Source organism: Chelon labrosus, assembly GCF_963514085.1.
Source record: "Chelon labrosus genome assembly, chromosome: 12".
Lineage (NCBI taxonomy): Eukaryota > Metazoa > Chordata > Actinopteri > Mugiliformes > Mugilidae > Chelon > Chelon labrosus.
In genome coordinates, this window is record NC_140345.1 from 5,234,528 (window position 1) to 5,257,910 (window position 23,383).

At 41.6% G+C, this 23,383-nt stretch overlaps 1 protein-coding gene across 1 annotated transcript in view; it reads left to right on the top strand.

The window, feature by feature from the left end:
* LOC311497240 (mannosyl-oligosaccharide 1,2-alpha-mannosidase IA) overlaps positions 1-23,383 on the top strand; it is a 184,369-nt gene that overhangs the window by 84,384 nt on the left and 76,602 nt on the right. The gene's annotated exons all lie outside the window — the stretch shown is intronic.

Sequence of the window (23,383 nt, forward strand, 5' to 3'; positions counted from 1 at the left end):
GTGCAGGATGTCTCGAATGCTGCAATTGACTTTCCGCAATAATAAATCTGAAAGCAGGCGGTGCTTACCAATATTAGAATTGAAATGGTTTTGTCGAATTTCTGCAAATATATAGGTCTGAAGCAGCTTCATTTTTCAAGAAAAAAAAAATCCCATTGTAGATATAAAATGATTTGAAAACATGAAGCAAAGTCATTTAGGGAGACTGCAACTGCAACTGCTCTGAGAAGAGACAAACTAGTTGATGCAAACTAGTTCATTTATACACCGATCAGGAATAACATTAAAACCACTGACAGGAGAAGTAAACAACATTGACCATCTTGTGACAATTGCCACCCACCTAGACCAGATCAGGCACCCCCACCCCATAGCAATGACACTCCTTGATGGCAGCAGCCATCCCCAGCAGGATGCAGCCTGACACAGACACACACACAAAAACGCTTTAGGAACAACTCAAAAAACATGAAGAACAGCACAAGGTGTTGACCTGGCCTCCAAATTCACTAGATCCCAAACTGATCAAGTATCTGTGGGATGATCCACGGAGGCCCCTCCCCTCAACCCATAGGACCTAAAGGCCCCCACTAACATCATTCTGTTGCCAGACACCACAGGACACCCTCAGAAGGCCCATGTCCATTCTCTGATGAGTCACAACTGTTTTGGAGGCGCAAGGGAGACCTACACAATATTAGGACGGTGTTCATAATGGTCATAATGTTATGCCTGATCAATATAAGTCAAGACTATTAAATCATTAGGACTCATTTAGAGTCTTCACCGACTAACTGGTAAAATCCAATGTTCTCAGTCTCTTTTTTAACTCCATGTTAGGTCACCACCAGCTTGGCTCTTTATCCTTTACTTCTGTTTATTCACTTTTTATCCAAATACTCCACTGTTTTAAAGTTTTAAAACTGCAGTTTTAAATTTATAATTGTGTCTCTTTTATGTTGGCTTGGATGTTGTACTTATCCCTAGTCAATGCATTATCCACAGTAGATGGTGGTTAGTATAATCCCAGTTTGGAGAAGCAAGTTAGAGGTTACAGCAATGAAACCATGCAATGAGCTGCTGTGGACAGTTTCAGTAGCAAACAAATATTTTAGATCCCTAAAACAAGGTCTATCTTAAAAAAAAAAAAAAAAAAAAAAAAGAATAAATAAATGTACATCAGATAAAGGGTATGCTATATTTATAATATTATAACCGCTTTACCTGGCCATAGCAGCCTTTTCCGATGGGGAACTAAACTCTTTAAATTGATTTACATGCTCTTCACAGCCACCAGACTCCATTAACAAAAACTGTGTTACTTCACATAAGACAAGAGTTTCTAACTTTGTTTCAGTGGGTCAGTTTATTTATTTATTTTTTGTTTTATGTTATTGTGGACCTGGATGAACACATTAAATCACTAAAGCCATCCAGTTGTTTTGCACGGTAAAATGACAGTTTTTCTCAATGAAGTCTGTTGTCTTTGATGAGAGCAGTATTCAGAAAATGCTGTCTCAAGGAGTGTGATATATTCTAATTATAGCGTACGCTTAAACTGATATTGATTTTTTTTAGGTGGGTCTTGTTTTAGATGGCTAAAAACTGTTCGTTGCTTGGCTTCTGTACAAGTTCTCCTGTCTGCTTCTTCAAACTTACTTGCTGTAAGTAATATACTGACTATGGATAAGTAAATCATACACCCCCACTGCCACAAAACTGAACTACGCTGTTAAGAATTACGCTGAGAAGAGATGAGTGTGAATGTGGAGGGTGGTGGTTGACAGCAGCGCTGTATCTCTTCTTACTGCCTTATATCACTTCCTTCTGTTTTATGCCTCCCTCTTCTTTTCTTTGTCCTATCTTTTTTGTTCCTCTGCTTGTAAGGTTTTCTGTCTGCCATGCCAGCAGAAGCCCTCATGGGTCAGTGCATATGGCAATAGATGGTGAGCAGAGAGATGTAAGGCTGTGTAAGTGTGAGGAAAGTCAGATGGCTTGCAGCAAAGGAAGACGTGATGATATGAGATGAGAATTCAGGCTAATGGTAAAGGCTTAGCTCCCATTTGTAGATATGAAATGATTTGAAAGAGTGTGGGAAAGTGATGCAAAGTCATTTCGGGACACTTGTTCACTGCAAGACTTGCAAGGCAAAGCCCTTGGTGCAGTGAATTATTTTCACTGTTTGGCTCCCAGAACTCTCGTGCCCTACTTTTATGATGGAAGGCATTAACTTAAAGTATCAGGAGCGACGGTTCTATATTTCTGGCTTATCTCTTGCAGAGAGTGAAAGCAGGGAGCCCTCAGGCTTGAATTTAAATGGCGCTGTTAAACACAAACTGGGCATTATGCTAAAGAGGTAATATATGGTATGTGGAAGACCTACATGCTCATGCTTCGCCAAAAGAAGATGCAGAGCCTGATCCTAAAACCATGAATCCAGGCTCACCAAAAGATGATAAGCAAAGCAAAGCAAAACGTGTTTGCTTCTTTTTTGGTTGGTTTCATCTCTATATTTGTATTTGTAATTATCTAGTATCATTATGATACTAGATAATTACATGTGTCAGTGAGACATTTTGCTTTTAATTGAAGTGAATACTTAGCTTTCAGCATTCTGGAGGAATCACCAAGAAGAGTGGGAGACTTTCTTGGGTGTTTATTCTACAGTAAATCTTTTCACCACCACCCAACTGGAAGCAAATCAGGGTGGACAGCTTGTTTATGTTATTAATCTTTTATCACTGGGGTCCTGTAAGCAAGGCTGTTTTCTCTGATTGCAAAAGAAAGCTGATTTATGAGAACTTAGTTGTGGACAAGGTCTGTGCCTCTTGGCCAGTCTCCAGGATGTGTTTTTCTTCCAGTGCCTTTGTCACCACTCTGGGAAAAAGTCAAGTCTGTCTATCCATTTAGTGTCCTTGAAGCCTTACTTAGTTTTTGTTCCCTGCGACAAAGATGTGTGAGGGAGATAAATTGGCCCCTAGTGCTAACCTCTTGTAGCGGCACCAACTCCTTGCAAAAGAGTGCACTTGAGAAAAATAAGGTGGAATGCTGATAAACGCTCCAATTTAGGTTCTCTTTCATTGCAGAAGTAGCCATTATGATAATTTTAGAGAGGTGTTTTGACTCAAAAACACAGAAATTAGCTTGCAGAAACACTACGCTTTTTGTTGCCAAAAAGGAATTTTGGGAAATGGGTTCATCCAAGAGTTAAATGAGAAAACCGATTCGATTTACGAGTCTGTACTATCAGTATATAGTAGCCAGTTAGTTTAATACAAAGACTTGAAACAAGAAACTACACGTTCTTGTAATTTACGCATTATATCTTACTAGGGGTTGAACAACTTTGGAATTTTTAAAATCAACTAAATGTGGTGAGTCGACTGGTCGATTACGTCACACATAAAAACACAGTAGAAATTAATAGTTTGCAACAGTGAGATCTATATTCTTGACCTGAATACATTCTGCATGGTAACTGAAACTTGAGGATGGACTGCTGTCGGCCGTAGCCCACATCAACACCATAAACACCGTCAGTCTGACACTTGTAATGTGCGGTTAGATATATTTTCTATATAAATCTGCACCATCAGTAGGGTTTAATAGTACTTCACAGCGTGTTGTAAGATAGGATAATGTAGCCAGGATAAAAAAAAAAAGAAAAAGCCGTATATCTCCAAAGTCTTTTTCGTGTATAGCAACTAAAGGTCTAATATCTTTAAACACTGAAATTCACCATCAAATTGTTGATTTGCAGCCTCCTTCTCTCTGTTACCACAGGACGTTTGGTGAAGTTGTTAATTGACTGCTGCTGATATGACTTGGACCGTTCCTCTGCTAGCGTTAGCGGATGCCTTTTCAGATGAGTGTCCATTGCAGTAGTACATTTGTTGTATTTCAGGACTGACTGACATATTCTGCATGTCACGGGAGAATGGGCTTCATCTTAAGTGAAGTATTTCCACACACTTGATGAACCGCTGCTAGTTCGCTGCAATGACCCACCGGGCTCCTCATCTGTCTTCTCCGAGGCGCCACATTTGTGTTGTCACGTTGTGACGTGATTGGCGACTAGTCGACTTCCTGCTTAAAGATTAAGAATAGTCCCGCAATGGGGAAATTGCAGTTTACAACAGCATACAAAAGAGCAGCAAAAATGTCAAGAGTAAAAGGTGTAGTGTATAAAAGATAAATAATAAAATAAAGTAGAGAAAAAAAATACAAGTACTGGCATATATACAAAAAGTTCAATGGTCTATACAGGGTTTTGAATTGCACAGATGATTGTCAGATATTGCACAGATGGACAGTTGTAACTGGGTTATGAAACTGACACAGTACGTAGTAAACAGTAAAAGTGTTAAACCTTAAGGTGTAATAATATTGCACATATTAAGGGTGTTCGTTGTGGAGCCTAACAGCAGCAGGAATGGAAAGACCTTATGAATCTTTCCTTCACACAGCGAGGGTGAAGCAGTCTGTCAAAGCCTCATGGCACAGTAGTAAAGTCATCTAGTCGGTACAACCCCTACATCTTACTTGTGCTAAAGAATAAATAAATATAGCTCGAACTGATATCTTTTGGCTGTATGCCTCCATCAACCAGTCAAGTAGCAGTTCATGTCCATGTCTATCCCGACATATACAATATACGGTATTAAATAAAGAATATTCATTGTAATAAAATGCAAGTTCACAATATTTTGACATGCATGTCTCCAGTGAATAGTTCAGAGAGAGGAACATGCTGTCTTTACTTGGAGGTGGAGAACTTTATCACACAAAAAATCACCTAAAGCTCAGTATCAGCAAAACCATTGAGCTTGTGAGGGCCTACCAGAGGAACAGAAGGCCCCCGGGCAGAAGACATGAATTCAGACAGTCAATGTATGAATTCTTGAATGATGGTCATGTTTTGTGAGGTCACAGTAACGTTGACCTTTGGCCATCAAACACTTATCAGTTCATCCTTGAGTCAAATTGAACATTTATGCCAGATGTAATGGGATTCCCGGCATTGCATCTCTCTCAAGCATCCATTACGTTCAGATTTTCCCTTCTTTTTCATTTTGTCACCACTTACTCTTCTTATTAGAGTTCTCATGCGCTACTATCACTGTCTCCATTTGCTCCGAAGTGAGAAGCCAAACAATCCCGCAGCCTAAGTGGAGGATTAAAGAGATGTTCATCCCTCTGTGAACGACGTCATTACCCCTGTGCCTGCATATGTGGGTCACTAACTGAAGCACACGGCACATTAAATACCAGAACCATGGTCCAACAGATGCTGGGGACAGGGCTTGTGATTGTGCTGGAATAGAGAGAACATTACATTAGGTGTCACCGCTCCCCCTCCCTCACCCCAGAGATTTTTCATCAACAATAGATGTCCTATGGCTGTTAAGGGGATTGGCCACATGCTGCTATTCACAATCCGGCTATCTAACTCTCCGCTCCCTGCAACAAATGAAAGAGTAAAGACCTCTTTTGTGTGCGGAGAAAGGCGTTTTTTTTATATATATTTTTCTGCCTCTATCTTATTATTATTTAATCCTTTCTTTTTTCATTTTGCTCCATCACCCCGCTTTGCCCTCATTTTTTATTTATTTATTTTTTTTACTTTCCCCTCTTCATCCCAAGAGGTGCAATTAAAGAACATAAGGTCACCGCTTTCTGCTGCTAGTTGTCCTGGCATGCAAAATGAGCTGCTTCTAGTGACACAGACCGAACCCCTCACCTTTTCTGGGGACCATTTAAAACCAGAAGCGTTTATTAGGAAATCCCAAGAGCTCTTCAGAAGAGCGCTGCCAGGTGCTCTTAAATGATAGAGAACCGAGGAAGAGGAAGTAGGTTTGAAAACTTGGATCGATGGCCCGAATGATGAAGCCCTGGGTATTCATTATTTAATCGTCTCTGGCTGGAGGGCAATTGAAAGGTGAAATACATTTTTTATAGAGCAATTGGGGTTCCTCTGGGTCTTTGGAACTTCTCACAGCGATAAGGGATTTTCACCAATTTTCACTGTCTTACATCATTATTAATCCAGTCCACAGCAAACAAAGCCACATTTGCAGAGACAGTGCTGCTTAGAAGGGACGCATAAGGGACTCAGACACAAACACTGCATACTGATCATAGACAGACTGCAGACTGAGCAAGACTCAACCATATGCACTTCTTTGGTTTGCAAACTCCTCCTTTTTTTGCTGCCTAAGAAACATTTTTTATTAAAAGCGTTCAGCTGGTGCGCACTTCCACTCTTCACAAACAATTGCCTGCTCTCTCCCACACCCACATATTTAGCGGAGCGGACAGGTTTTCCCCTCCCTCGCAATTACCTCCCAGCAGGCTTTGTGCCAGGTCTTGAAGGGGTGCGCCGCGAAGGTTAGAACGAGAGCAGAGGAGGGAGTGGCAGCCTCACTTGTCATTAGGGTTAAACGGAGGGCTATGCAAATGGCGCCTATCACAACCTGTCACATCAGAGAGACACGCAGAGTGAAGGGTTGTAGCCATCCGCCCACTTTCCATTTCTACCCCATCCATTGCTCGGTCCCACGGGCTCCATCATGATCTGGTAGCAATCATCTGTCACCATAGCGACCGGCGCCAGGTGACAAATCAGAATCTTGTCCCTCACCCCTCCTGAGAGCGCATCCCAACCCTCCATTCAATATCGCCTATTTGTTCTGGTCTCAAAGGCCCCAAACTGCTGGCTGGACACGTCGCATATCATAGTAATGGTACGACCTAAAACATGTTCAATCATCCTGATTATACACAGCAGCAGCACAGGTTTGAAAATGATTTACAATTTCTGTAGAATCACTGAGACATGAGGATGTGCAGACGGATATTTAAGATCATTACTTGAGACTAGTAAAGATTCAAAATACAATATCTGAGAAACTATTCAGTGTTATTTACACTGACACAATATTTTACTTGTGATAGACATCTGAATTTAGATATTATAAAAACATATAGGCTATGGTTTTCTTGCATGTGGTTCAATATACGTACACGCTTAGAATTATAGATTTGTGAAAACCCAGTATTGGTCAGCCAATATTTTGTAGCTAGACTGGAGAAACTGTGTTGACTATCCCGTTCACTGAGTTGTGCAAACTACTTCACTGCACTGTACAGTTGTCAGATATCAATGAGGTACAGTTTACTTTAAGACTTAACAAGGAAGACTCTCCTCCATCTTCCATATATATCCACAAAGAGCATCCCATTTCAGTAAGATTGTGTTTTTAAACTCAAATTGAAACTTGAGTTCTGCTTGCTTTATTTACACATCAAATATTTGTATTCTGCATTTGTATTCTGTATACTTGTCAATATCTGGATAATATTTGTGGACGCTTCTAAGCGCGAGTGGGCATTTTCCACCAATTCCGTTGACTGACAGCTGAGAGCCAGCTGGTAGGAAATATTCTGTCCACTTTCATGGTGCACAAACACAACTGCAGGAGTGGATACAAGGCATTTTTTCCCCTTTATGGCACCATTTGGAATGTGGACTCTAGTTAGGCTTGTTTGCTAATTCTGGAAAGCTTTTGCATCTGTTTTCATGAGTTACCAACAACTCCTGCCCATTCAGTTGATTCCACGTGCTGTAGAGGTTCTAGCTAGCGTTGTTTGTCTTCTTTCATAACTAGGACCCAAAACCATTATACAGCCTCAATTAGTCTGACTTTTGGAAGAACTTACCTTTAACCTTTAACGCTCCTCTCTTCTGGAAACACATCTTGGAACACCAGTGAATATTGTAAATAGTTCACCCTAACTGCAAGTGCATGCATTTAAGGTGCAAGCGGATGAGAAATTTGACAGCAAGCCTCTGATAATGCACTCTGGGGGTGAACTGCTGTCAGAGCATGTTTCATCCTGCTGCATGTAATGACGGTCCTGGCTAGCTCTGCGTCTGCTGGCACTGAAGCAACAGCGACTGCCTGGAGATCACAGCACGCCCAAAGTGGGCTCAGTGCTTTACTGGTACCAAGTATAGTGACAGGGATTTAAAAGCGTGGTTGTGCTGGGTTTGTAAGGAGAGATGGTTACTGTAGAAACTAGAAGAAATAAAAGAAAGAACGGAGGAAGATGCAGCTTGAGATGACAAATTAAGAATGCAGAGTGCATGACATGTGATTGCTCCTGTGACAGTGATCTGCTGTGGGGCTTTCCATGCTGTTCATGGCAGTTGGCGTATAGAAAGGTTATATATATATATTCGAGGCATTGACAAGAATCTCCTTCATCTGACAGAAATCACATTTGCAGCATACAAAGGAGGAACGAGGAAGATGAAAGCAAAGCTATCTTTTGTTGTTGCCACCAACGACCACCAAATTTCTCCTCTTCCCTTCTCGGATTAGAACAAGTCCCCCTCAGTGGGCATGAGCACATCATCAAGCTTCTGCGTGGGGATTATAGTCAAGATGATGAAAAACTGGTTGCAAAATGTATGACGAAGCAGGAGGATTATAAGGGATTGTACTATGCTACTGTAATGATTCAATCGGAGGCTGATGGATACAAGGGCGGGGGTCAGATTTTCCGCACCCAGATGAATCCTCAAACCCTTTATGTTGTTTCTTCTTGACGTTCGGTGCTGTTAGGATGCTTAAACCCATGTGCTTATGTAATCAGCGATCTCTGATCAGTCCACGATGACGTGGAACCGGAGACACTGATGACGTCTCTGCAACTTGAGACATGCTGTTTGGTGTGTAGCAATCAGGGTTTGGCAATTTTAATCACAAGCCCTTCCTGCCAAGCTTTTAATCTTGGGGTTATTTTAGGGAGCAGATTTAGCTTTATTCGCTTATTTTAGGAACTATTAATACACAGTACTTTTTTTTTTTTTTAGCTTTGCCTCATTGCAGCCTGGTTCTATTTTCAACCTGACTATTTCACCAAATCACACAGTAGGTACTCTTAATCGCCTCATTTTTCATCCACCATCTTAGAAACTTTCCATTCAACAAACCCCAATGTAAATTCTCTCCACTTTCCTTTTTGTCACACGCACAGGAACATTTAGTTTTTGTATCTGTGCTCATTGATCGTTCAACTGTTCAGATATTGGGGTTTTGTGTTCTATGAAAACACACAGTCATGTTTGACAGTCTGAGTTTCTGTCTCACTCCTTCACACGCTGACACAGTGGGCGTCGTACCTTGAAGCATTAGAACAAGCTCTGGGAGAATCAGCACAGGTCAAACTCTGCCGTCTCTAATGTCTTTCAAGCTCCCGCACACATACTTTTCGTTGCCACTCCGGGGTTCGGGTTTTGTGCAGTTACTCCTGACAGAGAGGTGAGCGCAGGGAAGGAGGAAGATGTTGGCGGAATGAATAAATAAAATTGCATGAAATTATTCCTTCTGACTGTGAAACTGCCACAAGGGCTGGGAGAACTTTCAACTTTCAGACTGTGCCTGGCAGTCTGGGCCACACTTCATAGGCGGGGCGGCTAACAGCCTCTGGCATCCTGGGAACAGAAGAGGGTGGCACAGAAATAAACAGAGGAACGAGCGAAGCGCTTTTAGGGAAACTGATACTGAGCAATGCGGACAAGTGTTTCAACTCACATTCCTCTAGGAAATATTGTTAGAAAGTTTGTAATTGAGTGTGAAATTGCAGGTGAGCAAGCAGCAGTGCCTTTCGACATATAAATAGTCTCTAAGTGGAATTTGTACGGATCGATAAGAAATGTGGAGTAGTTCTTTTTAATATGATCACACAATCTGTGATAGACTGGCGACCTCTCCAGGGTGTACCCCACCTCTCGCTCGATGACAGCTGGGATAGGCTCCAGCCCCCCCCCCCCGACGACAAGCGGTTACAGAAGATGAATGAATGAATGAATGAAGGATCACACAATTTCATATAACAACAAACACTAGCATTCTTTCCGTTGCTGTCCGTACAATGGTCGGATTTTCCCGTCATAAACGATATGAAGTAGAGGCTTTAACACTAGAAGTCCCAGCATTTTTTGCTCTACCTATAAAACCCAGAGGGCAGCCGATCGGCTGGAAGGGTTTTAGCTAATATCCTAATCACCTGTGAACCCTCCTTCTGTTATGTAAACGAGGCAGTCACTGGGGCACCACAGGAGGGGACATGCTGAGCCACTTCAAGGAAACCTGTGGGGAGGGGAGAGGGAGTGGGCCCAGAGAGTTTATGGGGGAGAGGGTGGCTGTTCACTTCTAAACTGGCAACACCTTGAGACAGAAACTGGTTCATCCCAAAGACAAAACACCTTGACATAAAATGGGGGAGGGGGGGAATCGGAGAGGAGCAGGATTGCTGGGGGTTTGGAGGCCAGAGTGTGTGGGGGAGGGAGGCACACCTGAGGGCTGTGAACTCATTTGCTCTGTCCGGGCTGCTAAGGCTGCGTTCAGACTGCAGACGGATCTGATTCAAATCTGATTCCTTCTCATATCCGATTTTTAGGGCTGACTGTTCACACTGCCTTTAGCAAGTGTCCAAATCGGATATGGTTCTGTTCAGACTGGGCCACATTCTTCACCGGTCTGATAGGTTGCTGTAGCAACGAGCGGAAGCGTCATTCAGCACGTGTATTTGTCAGACGTCATATAATTGCGACAGCGACAAGCAAAACAACAACAAACAACACGATGGATGTACGTCACGTCAGTGTAAAGATTTATAAGGCATGCAGTTTCTTCCTCTGTCCAAGGCGAATTGTTTTCAAAGTCCTCCTCCATTGTGATAGCTGTAATATCACTGTCCGTGGCCGTAACGTGGCTCCTCCACAACGGAAATAGGCACGCGGTCTGGCGCATTGGTTCTGGCCTGGCGTCGCGTAAGTGACGTCACGGACAGTCAAAACCCATCTGAGTGTTGGGAGCTGTTCAGACTGAGACGCATCTGTCCATATCCGATACGAATGCGATATGAAACTACCTCTGGATGTGGTTTGCAACCGTTTGGCAAAAATCGGATTTCGTGTGATCTGTCACTGTTCAGACTTCAAAATCGAGATCCGATTCAAATCTGAATGGGCTAAAAATCGGATTTTGGCTGGCAGTCTGAACGCAGCCTAACTGTCTGTCTGTCTTTCACCAGTTTCACCAGGTGGCAGCCTGGGCAGAACAAATGAGCTGAATCAAAATGTAATATATGTAGAAGGATGTAGAAGTTATCAGGACCCTACAACACTGGGCTTCCAACATCCCCACCAGACACATAGGAAAAGTAAAAGAACAGAACCACATCAAAAAAGCACTCAAAATCTGTGGTTATCCCAACTGGGCCTTCATGATATTTACACATATTTACAAATAATAATAAAAAAATGCATTATCAGGATACAGTGTTAGAGAGTGGAAGTGAGTGAGACTTAGACTTAGAACTTAGACTTAAAACTTTATTGATCCCTTTGGGGTGACTCCCTCAGGGAAATTTGAGTTTTCCGCAGCAGCAAGCACGCAGAGCAGTTTGCAGACAAACAACAGCAGTGGTTTGCAAATAGTTATAGAAAAAGTGATTGAATAATAAAATGGTGAACATTAAATAATGAACGGTGAACTTCCTTTGAGTGGGATTAAAATAAGCTGTAGTAAAACTCTATAGTAGGGAAAAATAAACAGTAAAACAGTAAGTAACAGTGAGTGAGGTGAGTACATTTCAATAATCACTCACAATCCTGGCACTGCCATGCTAATGACCAATGTGGCCATAATGACTCATGTGACTGCAATGTATTGACTGCTACAAATACACATGTGGCAAATGCAGAAAGGAGATGGCTTGGCAGTGCCAGCATTGTGCGTGATTATTGAAATGTACTCACCTCACTCACTGTTACTTACTGTTTATTTTTCCCTACTAGAGTTTTACTACATCTTATTTTAATCCCACTCAAAGGAAGTTCACCGTTCATTATTTAATGTTCACCATTTTATTATTCAATCACTTTTTCAATAACTATTTGCAAACCACTGCTGTTGTTTGTCTGCAAACTGCTCTGTGTGCTTGCTGCTGCGGAAAACTCAAATTTCCCTGAGGGAGTCACCCCAAAGGGATCAATAAAGTTTTAAGTCTAAGTTCTAAGTCTAAGTCTCACTCACTTCCACTCTCTAACACTGTATCCTGATAATGCATTTTTTTATTATTATTTGTAAATATGTGTAAATATCATGAAGGCCCAGTTGGGATAACCACAGATTTTGAGTGCTTTTTTGATGTGGTTCTGTTCTTTTACTTTTCCTATGTGTCTGGTGGGGATGTTGGAAGCCCAGTGTTGTAGGGTCCTGATAACTTCTACATCCTTCTACATATATTACATTTTGATTCAGCTCATTTGTTCTGCCCAGGCTGCCACCTGGTGAAACTGGTGAAAGACAGACAGTCAGTTAGCAGCCCGGACAGAGCAAATGAGTTCACAGCCCTCAGGTGTGCCTCCCTCCCCCACACACTCTGGCCTCCAAACCCCCAGCAATCCTGCTCCTCTCTGATTCCCCCCCTCCCCCATTTTATGTCAAGGTGTTTTGTCTTTGGGATGAACCAGTTTCTGTCTCAAGGTGTTGCCAGGTTAGAAGTGAACACTGCTCTGTGTGCTTACCCCGTCCCCCATAAGCTCTCTGGGCCCACTCCCCCTCCCCTCCCCACAAGTTTCCTTGAAGTGGCTCAGCATGTCCCCTCCTGTGGTGCCCCAGTGACTGCCTCGTTTACATAACAGAAGGAGGGTTCACAGGTGATTTAGGATATTAGCTAAAAGCCTTCCAGCCGATCGGCTGCCCTGTGGGTTTTATAGGTAGAAAAGCCAAATGGCTGCTCTCTGGGACTTCTAGTGTTAAAGCACGTATATTTAAACGTTAAGTATGGACATAGCACACGTAGCTCCCTATTTCCAGGTTCTTCCTTTACCTTTGAAAGCCCACAGTACAGCGCAAATGAACCAGAGCAGCTGCTCTTTTAAGATGGCTAGTTTAATTTCTTCAGTTGACGGGTGCTCTTTGTCAACAGTTTATTGTGGCTCTCCTAAATAGGTTGGGCTGCACATTTTTCAGTGCGCAACTAGCAAGCTAGAAAGCTCCATTCAGATTAGATAATGCCCGGATGGGAAGCACCGCCCTGTTTTATATCCAGAGCTTGCAAGGTTGATTTATCAAGGCTGCTCATGAAGCCTCAACCCGCCAACCCCTGCTGCTTTTTAAGGTCTTTTTAATAACTAGAACTATTCTGACTCCTTGCCGTTTGTTTACATTCTACATTCAGAACTTGAATGACCTTATGAGTGGCTTACGAGTGGCTGAATTGTTACTGCTGAGTGTCTTTATCAACTGCCTAATCAGAGCCTGTAGCTTGAGCTGTCATCTCCAATCAGATTTTGCAGGCTGACAGTGCATCAAATGTGTGATCCCCCTTCTCCGACTGAGCCGCCGTGTCTGTTGATCAATGCAAGACAGGCATTTTGGAGAGGGAGGAGGCGAGGGGTTCGATAACACTGTGTGCGGTGTGTAATCTCATCTGAGAAGCTGTCATATCAGACAGGGCTGCTGCACTGACACGCCACGCTCTCCCAGAGTGGCAAATTAGATTGCTGCAATTAGACTGACGTGTGTACAGCTTGAAGTCTGGAGCCGCTCTAATCATGTCTGGACAGTGTGCATTTTGTATTTGTTTGTAATTAGATTAATCTGTGTAAAGGTGTGCTGATTGGCTACTTAGTCACTGGCTTCTTGTAGTTTATTGATAGCCTCTGTGAGGGCCAGTCATCTTACATTTAAATCTATTTCCAAACTGTCAAATTAACTGCCTGTATGTGTGGTGGCCTCCTCATTATGGGGGCTTTGTTGTATGTGACAGAGAAACCACAGTTGCGTATATGGTTGCCTTCATTTTGGTTCACGAAATGAATTCAGAGGCAGACATTTGCTAAATGCTTGCTAAATAAATACTGTCCCCACAATTTTACCCCAGTTGATCTTAGTTATCTAACAAATCATAACAGACACAAAATAAAATGTGCTTAATTCAGAAATCAAAGTTAGGTTACTCATTAGTAAATTGTTTAAATATACTGGGCCACAAATGCAGAGACTTGCCTAAAACTAATATCAGTGCTCCATAGAGCTTGGAGTGAGCCTCAAAATAGATTAAAATGCACCAAAAGTCAATGAGAGCTTGATGCCGTCTCCTTCTGACAACTCTTCAGCAGCTGCCTGGTGCAACTTGCAGACTAAACATTGATATGCTTTAAAATAAAGGATTCCTGCTGCTCACGATTCATGCCGAATCCTCTGGCTCAGTCGTCTCATCCTCAGCAGGCCTCATAATGGAACAAATTTATTTTGGCTCTGGCTCTAATATCCCTTGATCTATCAATTCTCTGTCCCTTGCTCTGTCTTGGCAAGAAAACGCTGTCGCCCTGGAAGGCACAAAGCGCCATTAGACGCTTGTCTTTTTGCAGGGCAGTTTCACTGTATGATTAATGTAATGGTGAAAATGGAGACACTGAGGGGGGGGCGGGGCAGAGTGGAGGCTGTGGGGGGTGAGATGAGGTGCAATCAGGATTAATGCTTTTAATTTTGTCCATGTGGTCCATTCTGGCTCCTAACCGCTTGTGTAGTCTAGTAGTGTGATCTCTTGTTGTTGTTGTTGTAGTGCACAAATTCTAAGCTGGAGATTTGTATTCATGGTGCTGGTAGCCATGGCAGCTAGGCAGTCATAGATGTATGTACTCCTTCTTGTGGACACACAATGCTGACTCTGCGGACAAACCGCTGTTGGTAATGTTCTTTTTCAAATGAAAGTCAGCAGTCAAATAAATAATATTCAATACGGTAAAAGGAAAAGAGACTAGATAAAAAAAATAAATAAATAAAACACAAAGCTGAGATTTTTAGTCATATGGTTATGGACAAATCTATGACAAATCCATCTACTGATTTGAAGCTTCAAAGATTAGTATTGATTTTAAAATGACAGTGAGTGAAGACAGAAGTAGTAAATAGAGTTTTGAAGCATACATCTTTATGCATTTGAGGTAAGTTAAGGTTTTGATATATGGGTTTTTTACATATACAGTCTCTTACTGGCCCGCCTACATTGTGGATGAGTTCAGAAAATAAAGTCAGTGGTGCAGCAGCCTGTGTCTGGTGTATTTTTTGTCACTTCACTGGGAGCTGGGCTGTTTTCTGAGCCTCCAACCTCCCTTCTTCATCTTCCACTGCACTTGTCTGGACAGGGGTGCTACATCAATGTCTCGCAGACAACACAGCCATGCATATTACTTGAGCAGGGTCAGCTTTCCTTAGCCTTATGATTTAAGCAATGCGTCTTGGTAAACAGACTTCTCCAAACAGCTCTGTCTCTTTGGCTGTCACTTGTTCTTCTAGGTTCTCTTTAAATACGCCTCTTATTCTTGTCTAAAGAAAAACAAAACTGGGAAACAGGAATTTCTCAAACCAAAATCCACAGAATTTAGTGCACTTAATGTTAACTGTGCAGTATTTGCTCCACAATTGAGACTACATGTGTATTTTGTTAGAGTTTGAGTGGAGGAACAGTTTGTCCAGCGTAAAGAGAACATATTGTACAGTCTGGATTGGAAGTGAGGATTCAATTGAACATGTCTAATAGGGCTCTATGTATGTGCCCTTGTTCTGTGAAGTAACTGGTACAACTATCTTTACAGCTGTAATCACTGGGATTAGTTGCCCAGACTTACATCTTCAACCAAGGATAGGATAAGATCTGGAAGTAAGGATCTTATATTAGCTACTGCAGAAGGATGTTCCCCCTGACTGTGGCACTGACACTTTCTGCTGGCTTATCTCTGGACGGTCGCCAACCTCTTTAGGACCGGCAGTCAGAAATACTTTCAAGTTTGTTAGGATGCCTGCAAAACAGAAGCTGGGAGTAAAAATCGGCAGTTTAGGGTTGAAGACAATCTAAGCAAGCAATTAGTAATTAACCTGTGCAACAGTGTAAGCAAAGGGCTTTATTGTTTAATGAAATGTGTAGCATATCCGATGGAATGCAGTCAAAATAACAGTTTAAAACTTTTTAATCAAATTTACTCAGCTGCAACTTACTGTTAGTGTCGGTAGTGTTGTTTACTGTTACGGTTCTTTAACCTGCACATCGGGTTTTAGTTGTCATGTTTGCATTCTTGGTGACGAAAACTGATCAACCAGGGGCACAAAAGACTGAATCAATCGCTTGTAGAGTGCCACTAATATCTTGATAGCTGGGCAGCGTACACTCATTATAACCAAAACTCCCCTTATACAATTTAATGATGTACTCATAATGTCCACATTACCAAACTGAGACTGAATAACTAAGGTCATCAGTCACAAGCTGAATGACATACATAAAAGCTCATTCTGATCTGGCACCTTCATCAACAAGAATTTATATTTCACATTTATGATGTGACAATGCTATTATTAAGGCTGCTTTTAACCCATCTCAAATGACCAGTAACACAGAACCTTTATGCGAGAAATCGTTCTAGGAAGCTGTTTGAAGAAGGGCAGACATTTTCAGATCAAATTATCAGCTGCTACTGTATGTAGAAAGAGGAGCTTTGGAAGCTAACAAGCTATCTGTTTAGCTAGCTATGTAGTTAGCACGTCAGCAGATGATTCCTGACAACTTTTTAAGAAAATATTGAGCATAAAAGGCACTCTATGAATACCAAACAAATAAATTAAACGATAGGGTAGCAGACAAACAGTTGTTCCTCGCTGCTGTTAAGTTCATAGCTTCCACTTAATCCGCGTAAGACATTGATTAGTTTACAGGAGCCACTGCAGTTCTGCCACAAGTGCATAGTTTCAAGCTATGGATAGATTCTTGCATGATCTCACAAATCTAATATGAATCCAGCTGTAATGAAGGTTGCTTTGGGTCACAAACATGGCTTGGATAGAGAAAGTCCATGACTAAAATAGTTACTTTTTAAGGTGACAAAAGCACCTTGGGTTGAGTCAAGTTAGTCATGGTTGTGGTGCACTCAGTTAACATTTGGAACTGATCACAGTCGTGTTAATGATGTGACTGTCAAGTTTGTCAGTGTACCATTATTATTAGTTTTCCGCTGTGCGGAAGCCGAACATGTTTACCGTCAGGTCCTACTCTGCCACTGCAGTAAAAACCTGGTTCATGTACAAAGTAAGGATGCATTTTAACATACTGTACTATGCATCATCAGCGAGAACATATCCAGTTGATCCCACTCCTTAATTATTGATATTTCTTGACTTATCTGACATATTCTCCTCAAGGAGACTAATGTACACAGTCGGTATTCCAGCCCTCCAGAAAGGTTCATCTAGATTGATGGACATGACATTTATCAGTCCATTTCTCCCCACATTTTTCATGTTCTGCTCAGTAACCCTTTTTAATCCTGCTCCTTGTTAACTCCCTTTCGCCTTCTCCACCATCCCTGTGTTTGGGCTCTCCATCAAAAGTCAGTTCACCTACGGAGTCATCTCCTTCCCTTATCTGCAGTGCTAGCCACATGCCTCGAATACCAAACAGCTAGATATCCTTAACATCACACAGACACACTGGCTCACTAACCTTGTCGCTCCGGTGCCACGTAGCATTAGCGCTAACAACATGCTTATTGGATGAGCAATTGATAATTGGATACTGGCAACCATTGGTTAACAGGGCAGTGTAATTCATTGGAATTCCAGCATCTCCATCAATGAGATTCACTTTGGTGACGTTACCCGGACGGCTTATAGTGTTGACAACATCTTTAATATTTTATTCCTTCAGTTTTGTGCTATGAGCAACCAGCTAAAATGAGAAACGTAGAACTAATCTGACTTCTGTTGTCACATGGGTGTATGAAAGCACCCTCCGTCTTTGATATCAGATTATTTGTGTCTGGGTAGAAATATTGCATTTTTAATGCACTTATTAGATGGAATTTACAATGAATGATGGATTTCATTTGAAGAATATCAACACATCTTCTGCATTCATATCGTATATGTTGCTTCCGAAGGATCACCGGAGGGGTTAAATACAGAAGTATCTTGACATGTATGTCATTAGATATATCATTAGTGTGTGTGCATGTATGTGTGTGTGTATGTGAAGAAATTAATGTGAATCCAGTAATATCAGGTCAGCCCTGCTGATCGACACTGACTGGCCTGTGACAGCTGTGATGAATGAACATCCACTGGCCAATGTCTTACTAATGGCTTTCCATGTACTCTGCATGCCTACACACACACACTAATGATATATACTGTATGTATCAAGATAAGCCCCTCTAGTGACGTTGGCGTGTTCATGAACACAGTGTGTAATTAAATCCAATTGAAGTGACAAGTATGTGTTTAACAAAGATTATTTATGTTTCATCCAGAACTGAGTATATACTATTTTCTTTTCTTCTTCCAGCTTAATTCTTAAGTTTGTCTCACTGTGTCCTATAAGAATATATAATTTTGTATGATGCATTTAACCCAGCGGTGAAACTAGTAATGCATTAATCAACTGTGAGGAATCTCCTTTTGACGCTTCAGTTATTTATTAGGCAACACAGTCAAACATGTTCATTCTATCCTCTTAATTTATGGACGCACCAATCTGACATAAAAGAACTGCTGGAAACGTAGACTCACTGTGACATCGTCTCAGGGCATCTCTGCCCAGTCCGAAAAATGTTGCATTTGAAGGCACTGCGAGGACTGCAGCCGACAGCCAGCTCACGCCCAGTTGGCATGTACGTTCTGCACCTGCATAAGTTAATTACTCTTCTTACCAGCAGGTGGTATTGATTATTTAAAATGGCAAACCGAAAGAACTAGTATTAGTTGGGAGGGAAGGAAGCTTGGTACAGCTTGTATTTGAATGTTCGGTCAAATCAAGATGTAAAACGTTTTCTATACTTTCTTTTTTCTTCTTGTGCACTAGTCTACTCAGCTCAGCCGCCAATCAGAATGATATCTCGCACTGACTCATTCCTACAGGGCCACAGACGTTCACTGATGGCCAAACACCAGCAAATGGCTGACTGTGAAGGTTCTTTACTTTCATCTGTTCGATTTAAATTGCCACACAACACCTGCGGCTTTTGGTCTGTTGATTATTAAAAACGAGCAAGACGAAGAAGACGTCACTTTGGTTTCTGGGCACTTGTGATTGACATTTTCTATTGTTACGGGTTGCCTTTTTTAAAGTCTAAACATGTAAAAATGCCCGCCGCTCTTTTCCATCAAGGACAATGCATCCAGTAGGCTTATGTTTATAGACGGTGTCCCACTCTAAGATGCAACCGTAAGATTAGCTGAGAAATTCAAACCGACCTTATTTGATGTATTGCCCAATTACCCAAAACAAACAGACATGGAATTAACATGGGAACATGGGAGCCTGTGGGTTTGAGGTGGTTGCTGGCTTTGCATTGTTTTGTGTCATAATCTATGTGTGGGTCCTTATTTGCATTTTCTATTATTGGATAATTGGTGTTATCTGATGCACACTCCATCTGTAAATAAAGATTGTGTTTGCAAAGCTTTACTTGCATGAAATATAAATTGAGACCCTGCTACTACCATGAATGTCAATGTCTGCATGTACATCAGTCTTTATAAATACACAATAGAGCACACCTATTGGCCCTGTCATCAGAGGATCCCTCAGGGCTCCTTCCATTTGCAGTAAGGGGCTACAGAAATAAATAGGGTCTTAGACCATGGAAGCCCACGGACTACACCATGATGGATTGATCTGCTCCGTCTATCCTCAGAGTCAATCAATCATCTTAGCTTTGGTGCTGTTTGCAATAGGAATTTTCCACACTCTGCTTTCTCGCCCTGCAGCCACAGACAGCTACTTCTGGGTTTGGATAACCGGAGGGCATTAGATATCTGATTACATCCCTCCTCTCAGCTGTCACCATCACTATTTGTCATCAAACAGAGATGAGGTCGCTTAGTGAGCAAAATAAAAACAGTGCCTTCTCACCCGACACAGAAAGAACTGCATGGAAACATAAGCTTTTCTTGCCTCTGTATTATTGGTAAGAGCAGCTAGTATTCCGATGTGATGCACCAACATCTAACTCTACAAATGTACGAGGTCGTGAGTAGAAAACCTTAGCAGATGGTCCACTAGAGATATGTAGACTGTACGAGTATAGCTTGAGGCTAGCACTACCCCCCCTACTGACAGTATGCAGTGCCTGGCTGCCATCAGACAAAGCACAGCAGATTGAGAGTTCAAAGAGTGGAAATGTGTGGTATATAATAGCTGCAGAAAAGGCGCAACGACCTTAGGAGACCAATATGTTACTGTAACAAAATCAGCAGTGTTGCAGTGATGCTTTACAAGACACAGAGATCTAGTTGATGACACCCATCATTCAGCTAAGCAAAATCATTGATCCCGGTCCCTTGTGCCATCCGGCATCCCGGCTGACCTCATCTGATGATCTATATGGCTGTGTAGATTAGGTGAAAGACCAGTGGTGGAGCGGAGTTTCACTCTCGTGGTAATAATGTTAAGTGCAGCCACGGATTCTGTATGGACGGCATGACATGCAGGGCAAAGACTGAGTGAAAATCATTAAAGAGCAGAGCTGTTGGCTGAAGCACAGTTAAACAAACTAGCTGACAGTGATAGTGTTTGTGAGTTTGTTGTGTTACTTAGATTAGACAAGACGCACTTCAGCTGTCAGCAGACTGCATAATCTGATTATAGAAGGCTTAGACTTTTTACTGTAAGAATGAACTAATCAGTTAAAAGACAGACATTTATTCAGTACCACTTCATTATGTCCCAGTATATGGGTTGGTTTCTTGGCCTGAGTACAGCAGAAAGATATGAATTATACATGCCCACTTAAATAATCTGTTGATTTGAGCCTCTCAAACATCATAATTTCCTGCTTTTTTAGATATGTACGTCTTTATCACTTTTTGTTTCTACTATTTTCTGACATTGTTGTAGACTAAATAATAAGCTGATAATGAATGGCAAACTTGGCAAACGATGCCTTTTTTACACATTTCAGAATCAGAATCAGAATCAGAATTTCACACATCAGCATTTATTGCGGTCACCCGATGATCAGAAATGAACACATATTCCCTCTCATTTGTGGTCTGCCTTGCTCTTCACCTCCTGAGGAAAAAGATCTGACTCTTTACCAGGATAAAAGACTGTTACCTCTCTTAGTCTGAAAATGGCACAGTGAAAGCAGCTGCATTAAAGAAGCTATGTAAGGTAAACAGTCAGTATTTACAGTAAGTGTAAATGCAGAACTAAGGGAAACGTCTTTTTTTTGTCTCTCACAAACATGCAGTCATTTAATTCATATTAGACTGAGAACTATTGATGATACAGTAGCAGCTACAAACAATATCAACACAGCAGGATCCTAAAGAAGTTGCCAGATTCTTGTTAATTTCCCAGATTTGTGTTTTGACGCCCCAAGGTATGGTCACAATTTGCATATTGTGTGAGCTTTAAAAATAGGTCTCGATGATAGCCAAAGCCTTTGATATGCCAGGTTGCAGAATGGTTGCATCAGATCAATCCAGCAGTCTACTGTAAGTCGTTCTCAGAGATGTACTTAAAGGTTTTTCATTCTATTATTCAACCAGGTCAGCTTCCACACTGCTATATTTCTCTTCCCTCAGTAATCTGCATTGTGAGCCCCTGAGCAGTTTGGTTCAGTCCATTTAGTCATACTTTCTTGTTATTAAACTTCCAATACGTAATTTGCCCTTTAACTCTTTTACAATAATTCATTAAGGATAATGTTTATTTTCCCTTTGTGCCGAGCCGCTTCTTCATTTGCATAGATTTTGGTCATATGAGAATGAAAATAGGCCACGCAATCTCTCATAAGGCCACCAGGACGGAATAAACAGCCCTCAGCCTTTCTCATTTATCTTGTGGGAAGAAATGAATAGTTTTAAATGAGATTCATAAAGACAGACGCACGTTCACAGTGGCTGTAGACGCACGCAGATTTTACACATCGAGTTAATGGAGGAAGCGCTCAGTGATCCAGGAGCAGCTGCTAAATATTTGCAATAGTCAGTGTATCAGTTCTTTTTCTTTTTTTTTTTGCCCCTCTGGCAGTTGCTTCCTAAATGACTTGACTTTCATGTTACAGTGACTGATGCTTTTTAGTGGGACGCTTTTAATGTCTCGGAGAAGATGCTTTTTCATGTGGGCCGCACAAAGCTGTTTTTGTGTTATCATTCAAACGCCGCCGCAGTAATTACAGAGGCTCGGCATGTGTGGGACTTTCATGTTTTACTTTTTATCACACGCGCTGTCAAGTCACTGTTGGTTATCAGAACATTAAAGGTTCGGGGTTAAATTTCAGCACTTACCTGCCTTCTAAGAACGCAACTTACATAACAGCGGAGAAAGTAGCGATTCTTCAGTTTTTCCCTGTGCTTTCTTTTCTTTTATAAATTTTATTGAACACTTTCTTTAAAAGAATTCTACAAACGAAACATCATCTTTGTGAATTTCCTCACCACCTCAGGGATTAGTGATTGAAACAGATTAGCATCAATGTGATTCACTGTTAAAACAACATAATACTAGACAGCTCGCAATAGTGGGTATATGTGTCTACACATCTATATCTAACAGGAGCACAGTAGTTAGACCGTTATTACCTTAATTGCAGTAAGTAACAAGGCTGTATTTGAAACTGAATAATACAGTGTAGGCAGTCATGTGTATCTAATTTTACCAGTTTGTTAAGTATAATAGAAATACTCAATATGTAATATTTTAGTACAAAGCCTTAATTTGATCTGCTCCTGTTAAACATTTTTATTTGAAGGCCATTTAGTGTGTCTATGGACTGAAACCCTTGACAACCTTTGCAGTCGTTCCATATTTAATTAAAGGACGGCGACTCACACATATATTTTATATTACATTTTATATTTCTGAATTAGTAAGGTGGTTAGCACTGATGCCTCACAGTGAGAAGGTCCCAGGTTCGAATCCATGGGCCGACGGGGGCCTTTCTGTGTGGAGTTTGCATGTTCTCTCTGTGTCTGCGTGGGTTCTCTCCAGGTACTCCGGCTTCCTCCCACTGTCCAAAGACATGCTGGCTAGGTTAACTGGTGATTCTAAATTGGCCGTAGGTGTGAATGTGAGTGTGAATGGTTGTCAGATAGACTGGCGACCTGTCCAGGGTGTACCCCGCCTCTCGCCTGATGACAGCTGGGATAGGCTCCAGGAGACCCCACGACCCTTCACAGGAACAAGCGGTTACAGAAGATGAATGAACGAATTACTGAACTATTAAATTAAAGTGGTGTTTTATGTTTAACTGGCTTATACACTCACTTGGACATTTTATGACAAACACCAGTGTTTTGCCTCT